Genomic DNA, 9,492 nt, shown 5'->3' on the forward strand with positions numbered 1-9,492 from the left:
TTTTTTTACATTCTAGTAGTGAACTGTTGAATAACTTTTTTTCTAGTTGTAACAACAAAGTCTTCTATAACTCTCTTTTTTTTACATTCTAGTAGTGAACTGTTGAATAACTTTTTTTCTAGTTGTAACAACAAAGTCTTCTATAACTCTCTTTTTTTTACATTCTAGTAGTGAACTGTTGAATAACTTTTTTCTAGTTGTAACAGCAAACTCTTCTATAACTCTTTTTTTTTACATTCTATTAGTGAACTGTTGAATAGCTTTTTCGAATTATCCATTGCAGCGAACTACTTAATAACTACATTTCTTATCAATGATAGAGTCTGAAATTTATCAGAATTTACTAATGCAGATATGTTTAAGTTTGCGGATAATACTGCCTTACTCTTTAATTAAAGTAATACATGGGATGATGTATGTGAAAAATCATCTCGGGATTAAGTATAATTTAGATAATAACATTTCAACTCTGAATGTAAAAACAACGAAATACACAACGCTTTCATATAATATAATTACACAACCTAATAATACAAACATTATGTACATTGTAGTAAAACAGATTGTCATTGTCCCAATTTCAGTGTAATTATGAAAATTAAGAAATAAAATATTTAGGTATTATAATAGTCTCAAATGGGATAAGCATGTTAATTATCTTTCTTCAGGATTGGAAAATTAATACGTGCATTTAAACAACATGGAAGAGTATTTAATTTTAACTTGTTAAAGTTAACATATTATGCGTTTATTCAGTCGACTGCTCAATATAGTATACCAGTAGTAGAAGAATGATATTAAAATAACTTAAAAACGTTGATTAAAATGTAAAAATTGTTATTAAAGTTACTAGCCGCGACTCACAAAACATTTGTGGTAGTTTTCATGCCCTTCCCTTGAATTTTCCATATTCTATCATTTTCACGCATGACATTTACGCTACGCTTTCTTTTACGCGGTCAGACAAACAAACTCAGATAAACGTAACTTTATTTAATACAAGTAAAGTAAACAATAAAGTAATTATATATTTAATAGTATACAGAGTATGAAACAGTTATGGTCTTTCAAAGTTAGGCACCGTTTTACCAATTGAACAAAAGTAACTCACAAAAACGAATAATAAACCCGTAGTAAAGAAAAAGTAGATAAAAGGTTTTTATAGCAGTCTATGAAACGAACTGAAGCTAAATTATGTAAAGTTGTAGAGAAGACCGCTGATTATGTAGAAATGTCTGAATGGGTGTTCACAAAGTGATAAGCATACTGTTTCGAACGAACTGCGCATGCGTATTTTAGACTTAAATAAGTCGAGAAAGCCCATAGCAATTCTATTTAGTGTATTGTTAATTTTTTAGGAAATTACACGCGGGTTAAGTGTTGTTTGTGTGAAATACTTTGTAAATAAAAAAAAGTAATGTTGAAACTGATGCAGTCGTTGCATGACGACAACGACATTGTGCCATCGTGTTGCATACTCGTAGCATTAAAAGATTTGATAAAGCAAAAAAAAACAGGTAAGGTGATTGTGAATTGAAAAGCTAATATACAATCCGGACTCCTCAGACAGAGGCCTTTCTAACCATATGAGATTTGTAGCGTTTGATCGAGAAATTTGCGAGGACAGACAAACACAAGCGTATTATTTATACAGATTCTAAATCACCCTGTAAATTACCCTACAAATCTGTTGACAGAGATTAAAGTAATGACTGTTAAATTGTTCTTGTTAATCAGTATGCGATATTGAATATAACTTCTTTTGTTGATCATGAATATTACACAACATATAAATCTGATAAGTCCATTATTGATATTCCATTTATTCAAAATAATTTGGCCCTAAACCTTTTGTTCCTTGCATGGTCTGATGGTCAGGGCGATTGACTTTAACATGCTCACCTGTTATAATATGACGGTCAATCCCACTTTTCGTTGGTAAAGAGTAGCCCAAAATGTAGCGGTGGGTGGTGCATTCCTTCTCGTCTACCACTTCTAAATAAGGGACGGCTAGCGCAGATAACCCGCGAGTGTCTTTGCATGAAATGCATCAAATAAACCAAAATTTTGTAGTCTATAACAAAAACCTAAAGGGTAGGTTTCTTAATTTGTGAAATCGTTAAATTACAAAAACTGATCCTACTGAGATCTTGTTCAACAATTCATATTAAGTTTAAAAGGGATATTGTAATTTTCTATTTACTATTAGTAGTATAATTTGTGTCAGCAGTTACTTCTCAGAACTCTTTGTTGTTATATTTTTGGATTATTGTACCATTAGTGTGGTCGTTTGTTAAATAAAAGGGTAAGTTTATCAGGAGTAGCATGTTTCGCTAGATCAGAGCCGAGTACTTCCTGAATTGGTGGCAAAAAATCTGTCAGAACGATCCTAATCAAACATGTCGGGCATTCTAGCGGTTTTCATTTTTTGACTAACACAGACAAAGAGAAAATATAGCCATAAAACGAGGAAAATGACCAACTGAACAGAGCGAATGTCGTACTTTGATCGTCTACATGACCTTAATAAAACCTGCAGCTGTCTTTACGAGATACAGTAAAACAAATGCATACCAAACCTACAGGTGGCGCGACGAGCTAGATTAACGCATGCTATACAGTATACACTATTCTGAAAGTTTCTCTTGTGAAGTTATTTTAATTGTGTAACTAAGTTAAAATATAATTATTACTTACATATACATATTCTTAGCTATAGGGTATGTCGAGAAATCATACATATATTCACCAGTCAGAGCCTCGTGTTTGTCGGTTTCCAAAAGAATGTGTGTATATATCATTCAGATCATAAAACTTTAAAATGTTCAATACGTTTTATTGGGTTCTGTAACCAGACCATTTAAACCTTAGAACATTTAGTATTGTAACAGTAATGTATTGTTTGAAGTTAAGCACAAAGCTACACAACGAGGTATCTTTGCTCTACCCACCACGGGGAACGAAATCCTGTTTCTAGCGTTGTATGTCCGCAGACATATCGCTGTGCCACTGAGGGGGGAGTAATAGTAGTGTATATTGGGTTTGTAACTAAACTTTTTAGGGATGTTGATACATTATTAACACAATAACTTGGGCACGAATATTTCAGGATGACGGTAGCTCTCTTTAAATCTATCTAAAAATAACGAATTTCGAAGAAGAACTGAGAAATATAAATTTTTAGCCTTGACATAGCAGCACATAGAATTTTTCAAGTACAAACTTTTAGCTCATAACTCCGTCAACTGTTGACGGATTTGAGATCTAATTACAGTTTTGAACTCATTGATTAATTTACTCTATATCTGCCTAAAAGGATTTCAATTTCAGGGTATCCTGGTAGAGATCCTGATGAGTAATCAAACAGAATTGGGTATACGCGAGCCCCACGCTTGGTATTGCTGGCGCACAAAAATATAGCTAATAATAAAAAAAAAAAGGTCTTATAGATTAATTTACTCTAATCCTGCCTAAAAGAATTTGAAGTGCCGCTGGTATCGAGGATCCACTCTTGTTGTATAATAAAGTCAGCCATATTTAACATGTATATGAATTGCCACTCAAGTGCTCTACATGCACGTAGAGTGTTAGGACAAGAAAGAGTCATAAGTTTTTCGCACACTTATTCTTGAAAGAGCGCAAAAAAGGAATAGTACCATTTGATGTCACACAAATGAAAGAGTGCCATCTAATGTCATAGAATCACATGTCTAGTTAAACTACTGAGAACTAACTTTTAAAGGATGATGGGACATCTTAATTCACTATGAAACTGTTTTTACGAAGATTTATCTCGACTCTATCCATAATACTGGCGCAACGCTTTACCTGATTATTGCCTATTTCATGTCTTCCCTCTAGTTAATAACTTCCTTCTTTATAAACAGCATCATCTAAGTACAAGTTTCTCAAACCAACTGTCCTCAGGCCAGCAGAAGGCACCACGTGGTACAATGTTTCAGTTTTGTTTTTCAGAACTAGCTATACAAAGCTGTTCCTAATACTGAAGCTGTATTCAATAGAATCTCACTGAATAGTGGAATTTAATCGTCATTCTTAAGGCTCGTCCATGGCTTCAAAGTGTAGAGTGTGTTTTTGTGGGCAAGGGGGTCCGAATATTTCAATCCACAGCCAGGACACGCTAACATCAGGCCGACAACCAGATGTTGAGAGTCGCGTGTTTGAGTCAATGATATTTGATAACCATACGTCAGATGAAGTACATTAAAAAACTGTTATATTTGACTGAGATTATTTTTGTAATTTTAAGAAAACTGTTACATCACTTGACAAACTAGTCTCCAAAAACTTAAACTAAACATCGTACAGTTTGTTTCTACTAAATATGTTCTCCAATAATCAATGGTAGTTTTACAGACTCACAATACCAAAATCTAGGGTTCGATTCCTCGCGGTGGACAGACCGCAAATAGTCCTTTGTGTATCTTTCCGCGAAAATCATGAAATAAACAAACAGTTTAAACCCAGTTTCTAGCGTTGTAAATCTGCAGACACTGGGGGGCATCATTATCTGGAGGTTGTTTTTTCTCTCTCTCTTTCAAATGTATAAACGGATTGAAGTTTAATGATCAATCAAATCTATTCAGAGAGAATTATGCTTGCTCGCATATTATTTTTTAAAAAACGTTCGGTTTAATTCGTATAAAAACTTGAAGAAATTCATAGAGGTTAAACTCGAAACCTCTTTAATGAAAAACAAATCTAAGTTATTTAGGCGAAACACAATATGCGCAACCCAATGGTTCGTTAACAGCCTTTAACAATCATGATATGGTCTGATAGTTATCTTCTTGTGTTGCTAACCATCATGATATGGCCTGTTGATTATCAGTTTGGTTTCTAACAATCACGATATGACATGATGATTATCTTATTGTGTGTTTAACAATCAGGATATGGCCTGACAGTTATCTTATTGTGTTTCTAACAATCACTATATGGCCTGACAGTTATTTTCTTGTGTTTTTAACAATCACTATATGGCCTGTTGATTATCAGTTTGGTTTCTAACAATCACGATATGACATGATGATTATCTTATTGTGTGTTTAACAATCAGGATATGGCCTGACAGTTATCTTATTGTGTTTCTAACAATCACTATATGGCCTGACAGTTATCTTATTGTGTTTCTAATAATCACTATATGGCCTGACAGTTATCTTATTGTGTTTCTAATAATCACTATATGGCCTGACAGTTATCTTATTGTGTTTCTAACAATCACTGTATGGCCTGACAGTTATCTTATTGTGTGTTTAACAATCAGGATATGGCCTGACAGTTATCTTATTGTGTTTCTAACAATCACTATATGGCCTGACAGTTATCTTATTGTGTTTCTAACAATCACTATATGGCCTGACAGTTATCTTATTGTGTTTCTAACAATCACTATATGGCCTGACAGTTATCTTATTGTGTTTCTAACAATCACTATATGGCCTGACAGTTATCTTATTGTGTTTCTAACAATCACTATATGGCCTGACAGTTATCTTATTGTGTTTCTCGTAGTCATGATATACTTGTTTGTTTTTTAATTTCGCCCAAAGCTACACGAGGGCTATCTGCGCTAGCCGTCCCTAATTTAGCAGTGTAAGACTAGAGGTAAGGCAGCTAGTCATCACACCCCCCGCCAACGCTTGGGCTACTCTTTTACCAACGAATAGTGGGATTGCCCGTCACTTTATAACGCCCCCACGACTGAAAGGGCCAGCATGTTTGGTGGGACGGGATTCGAACCCGAAACCCGCAGATTGCGAGTCGAGCTCCCTAACCACCTGACCATGCCTATCATGATATGACCTAACAGTTATCTTATTGTGTTTCTAATAATCACGATACGGCCTGATGATTATCTTCTTTTGTTTCTAACCATCACGATATAGCCTGATGATTATCTTATTTTGTGTTTAACAGTCATGGTATGACTTAATAATTACCTTCTTGTGCGTTTAACAATAATGACGTGGCCTGATTAATATTTGATTTTATTTTAATCAAATGTGATATGAACTATTTGTTTTATTTTTGTAAGTCTAACTTTTATGCACACATTTTAACCAATTAAATTCTCTAAAATGCTAACGGGTTCTGATAGTCAAACACTCAACCTTAGCAAGTTTCAGCTAATGAAACATTATATTTACTCAATATTAAAATTATATTTTATGACTATATCTAATAAATGTTATACAGTAACTTCATAGTTTTATTATTAATTGAATTATATCTAAAATACGTGAACCCAACATTACTATTCATTAACCTAACTTATATTAAAATTATACGTCTAACATTCATATAAATGTTTACACACATTGTAAATTAATTGTTATATTTACGCACAATGAGTGCAAGTTTGTCCCCGGTGGGGCAACGGTAAGTTTACGGACTTTCAACGTTAAAATCCTGAGTTCGATTCCCTGCAGTGGACAGAGTGCAGACAATCCCTTGTGTAGCTTTGCAATAAGAAAACAACAACTGTTAGTAAATAATATTCGAGGTTTAAATGTTGCCAGGTGATGTGTTAATTAACGCATACTCCAAGAATAAGCGATGTTTGCAATTCCAGTTCGTTGCTGCCTTATAGTTTTGGACCACAATCTATGTGATATTTGCAATTCCAGTTCGTTGCTGCCTTATAGTTTTGGACCACAATCTATGTGATATTTGCAACTCCAGTTCGTTGCTGCCTTATAGTTTTGGACCACAATCTATGTATATTTGCAACTCCAGTTCGTTGCTGCCTTATAGTTTTGGACCACAATCTATGTGATATTTACAACTCCAGTTCGTTGCTGCCTTATAGTTTTGGACCACAATCTATGGCCTGGCATGGCCAGCTGGTTAGGGAGCTCGACTCGCAATCTGCGGGTCGCGGGTTTGAATCCCCATCCCACCAAACATGCTCGCCCTTTCAGCCGTGGGGGCGTTATAATGTCACGGTCAATCCCACTATTCGATTGTAAAAGAGTAGCCCAAGAGTTGGCGGTGGGTGGTGATGACTAGTTGCCTTCCCTCTAGCCTTACACTGCTAAATTAGGGAAGGCTAGCGCAGATAGCCCTCGTGTAGCTTTGCGCGAAATTTAAAACAAACAAAATCTATAGTTACTAGAAAATCTTCAAGAACCGTCTTTGATTAATTCTGTAATTTTTTCTCGTGTGTACGTCTAGAATATTATTAAAACAACGTTTTTACTATATTTTTTTACGTGTGTGTGTGTGTGTTTTTCAGACATACATGAAACAGAGAGAATTACGGCACACCAATTAAGCTATTTTATTTAATAACTGAATGTTCTCATTTCTATAAGTCCAAGAAACAATTCAATGTTAAGCCGGAGTATGGCCCCAAGGAGAAGACCTCGGGTAATAATTATCAGGGCTCGATCCCTGCGACTGGCACCGGGCAGCTAGCCAATTTTGCAGCTTTGCGGATGAAAACAAACAAACCCCTTGGAGAGAAAGTAAAATTGGCACGTGTCCAACAACTTACTGGTATAAAGTGAACCATGCTTAAAAGATTCTTTCACGTGACCTACTTTAGATTTATTTTTATACTCGGCAGAAAACAAGTCAGAATCTTCTTGTTTAAAGCTGAACAGATTAACAGCAAGATTTAAAACACTCAGCTTATTTACAAACATGGAAAGCAACAGAAACACGTTACAAATTTATTCTTTTAAGTAACTTGGAAAACTTTGACCTTCGACCTTTCTATGTAGCATATGAAAACAATGAGTACATTGACGTAGCGTTAATTATTAATTATTCTTCGTCTCTTTATAAAGGTTGCTACGTGGTGGATTTACTTACTTTAAGCTCGAGCTACCTTGCAGGCAGATATAAGATACATATAAACTCTTTTTGGTTTTCTTTGCCTCTGGATTTAATTTAATCTCAAGCGACGTAAATCCGTTTTCAACAGTTGTATAAAGTATGTCTGTTATTGAAAACACCAGGGGAGGAACAAAGATTCTTATGGTTAGACAACTAAATTTTACGGATGATTTGAAATAATGTTAACATAATAGGAAAACGTTATGAAAAGTTCATATGTGACATTCAGTTTTAAAGCTGCTGCCCTTTGTCTACTGATACAGACAGACTTTTACGTTCTGTAAAATGTTACATGAACAATACAAAAGATGCACTTCTTAACATTTTAATGCAAAACTCTTACCATAAAGATGTTGTGTTTAGAATTTTCACTACACAGATCAAAGTAATTCAACATTTTACGCTTCTATTTTCATGTACAATTCACCAACCTTTTTTGTCGTATGATAGCCGATAGGCTTCCTGGACCTTGATTCGTGTGTATCAAAATCTGATATAACTAGAATATCTTCTTCGCCATGTTGTTCTAGCATTTTAATATTTTTATGAAACACATATCAAACATACAAATATTTTTATCCCAGCGGATGTTTGGAAATATCAAGTAGTGACGTCACTAAAAATCTAACAAAAGGAAATGAATACAGACGCTCGCAGTTCACGTGCAAGTTAGAAGAAACTTATGTCATCGCCATCTGTTGGCCATTTCCTGAACACAATGTAAACAACGGCTGTTTATCTATTGAGCTCGTTTCCAGTATTAAAAGCGTTTCTGATCAAAGTTTATTGTCTGCTAAGGGTTAAGTGTAATTTTCTGTATAAGGTCAAAGCTATTTTTTTACCATTGTTACCAAGGTTACTAAAGATCATTAATAGTAATAAACTATTTTTATAGAATGCTGCTTATTCATATCAAAAACTTCACAAGCAGCATCTTTCATTGTTACTTCATCTGCCAAGCTAAAAAAATAAAAACTTGTAACGTTATAACATATATATAAAAATATATAAGCGTGATTAGATCTCTATAGGAGGAATAAAGAATCATGAGAAGTGCTTTAATCATATTTAAATGTTTAATTTTGATGAAATTTTTAAAAAAAATATTTTTTTTACATTAAAAGGCCTACAGATTACGATGACTTATAAAAGAAAATGTTTGGTAATAATGTTGCTTTGCTACTTTCTCTGGCACAAGATACAAGAGAAACATTGAATTACCACTCTGAAAGCTACTTTACGAAAGATAAGTCTTTTATGGAAATCTAGAGATACTTTATTACTTGATATAATGAGGAATCAGCTTCATTATTCTCAGTCAGTTGTTTCTAAATATACTAAGGATTTTATTGATTAATCAATTGATATTGATATACTTATAAAACCGATCAAACAATATTTTATCGAACAGTACAATAGCAGGTAACTGTTACATGATTATGACCTGACACTATGGGGTAACTGTTACATGATTATGACCTAACACTATGGGGTAACTGTTACATGATTATGACCTGACATTATGGTGTAACTGTTACATGATTATGACCTAACACTATGGGTAACTGTTACATAGATTATGACCTGACATTATAGGTGTAACTGTTACACTATTATGACCTAGAC

At 34.1% G+C, this 9,492-nt stretch overlaps 1 protein-coding gene across 1 annotated transcript in view; it reads right to left on the reverse strand.

Moving 5' to 3' along the window:
• Positions 1-8,429, reverse strand: part of LOC106470422 (BTB/POZ domain-containing protein 6-like) — a 54,881-nt gene extending 46,452 nt beyond the window's left edge. Inside the window, exon 1 of the mRNA XM_013930980.2 lies at positions 8,298-8,429. The gene's annotated coding sequence lies outside the window, so the exon portion shown is untranslated. The remainder of the gene's footprint in view (positions 1-8,297) is intronic.
• Between the last annotated feature and the right edge of the window lie 1,063 nt (positions 8,430-9,492).

This window comes from Limulus polyphemus, unplaced genomic scaffold (assembly GCF_000517525.1).
Source record: "Limulus polyphemus unplaced genomic scaffold, Limulus_polyphemus-2.1.2 Scaffold3992, whole genome shotgun sequence".
Lineage (NCBI taxonomy): Eukaryota > Metazoa > Arthropoda > Merostomata > Xiphosura > Limulidae > Limulus > Limulus polyphemus.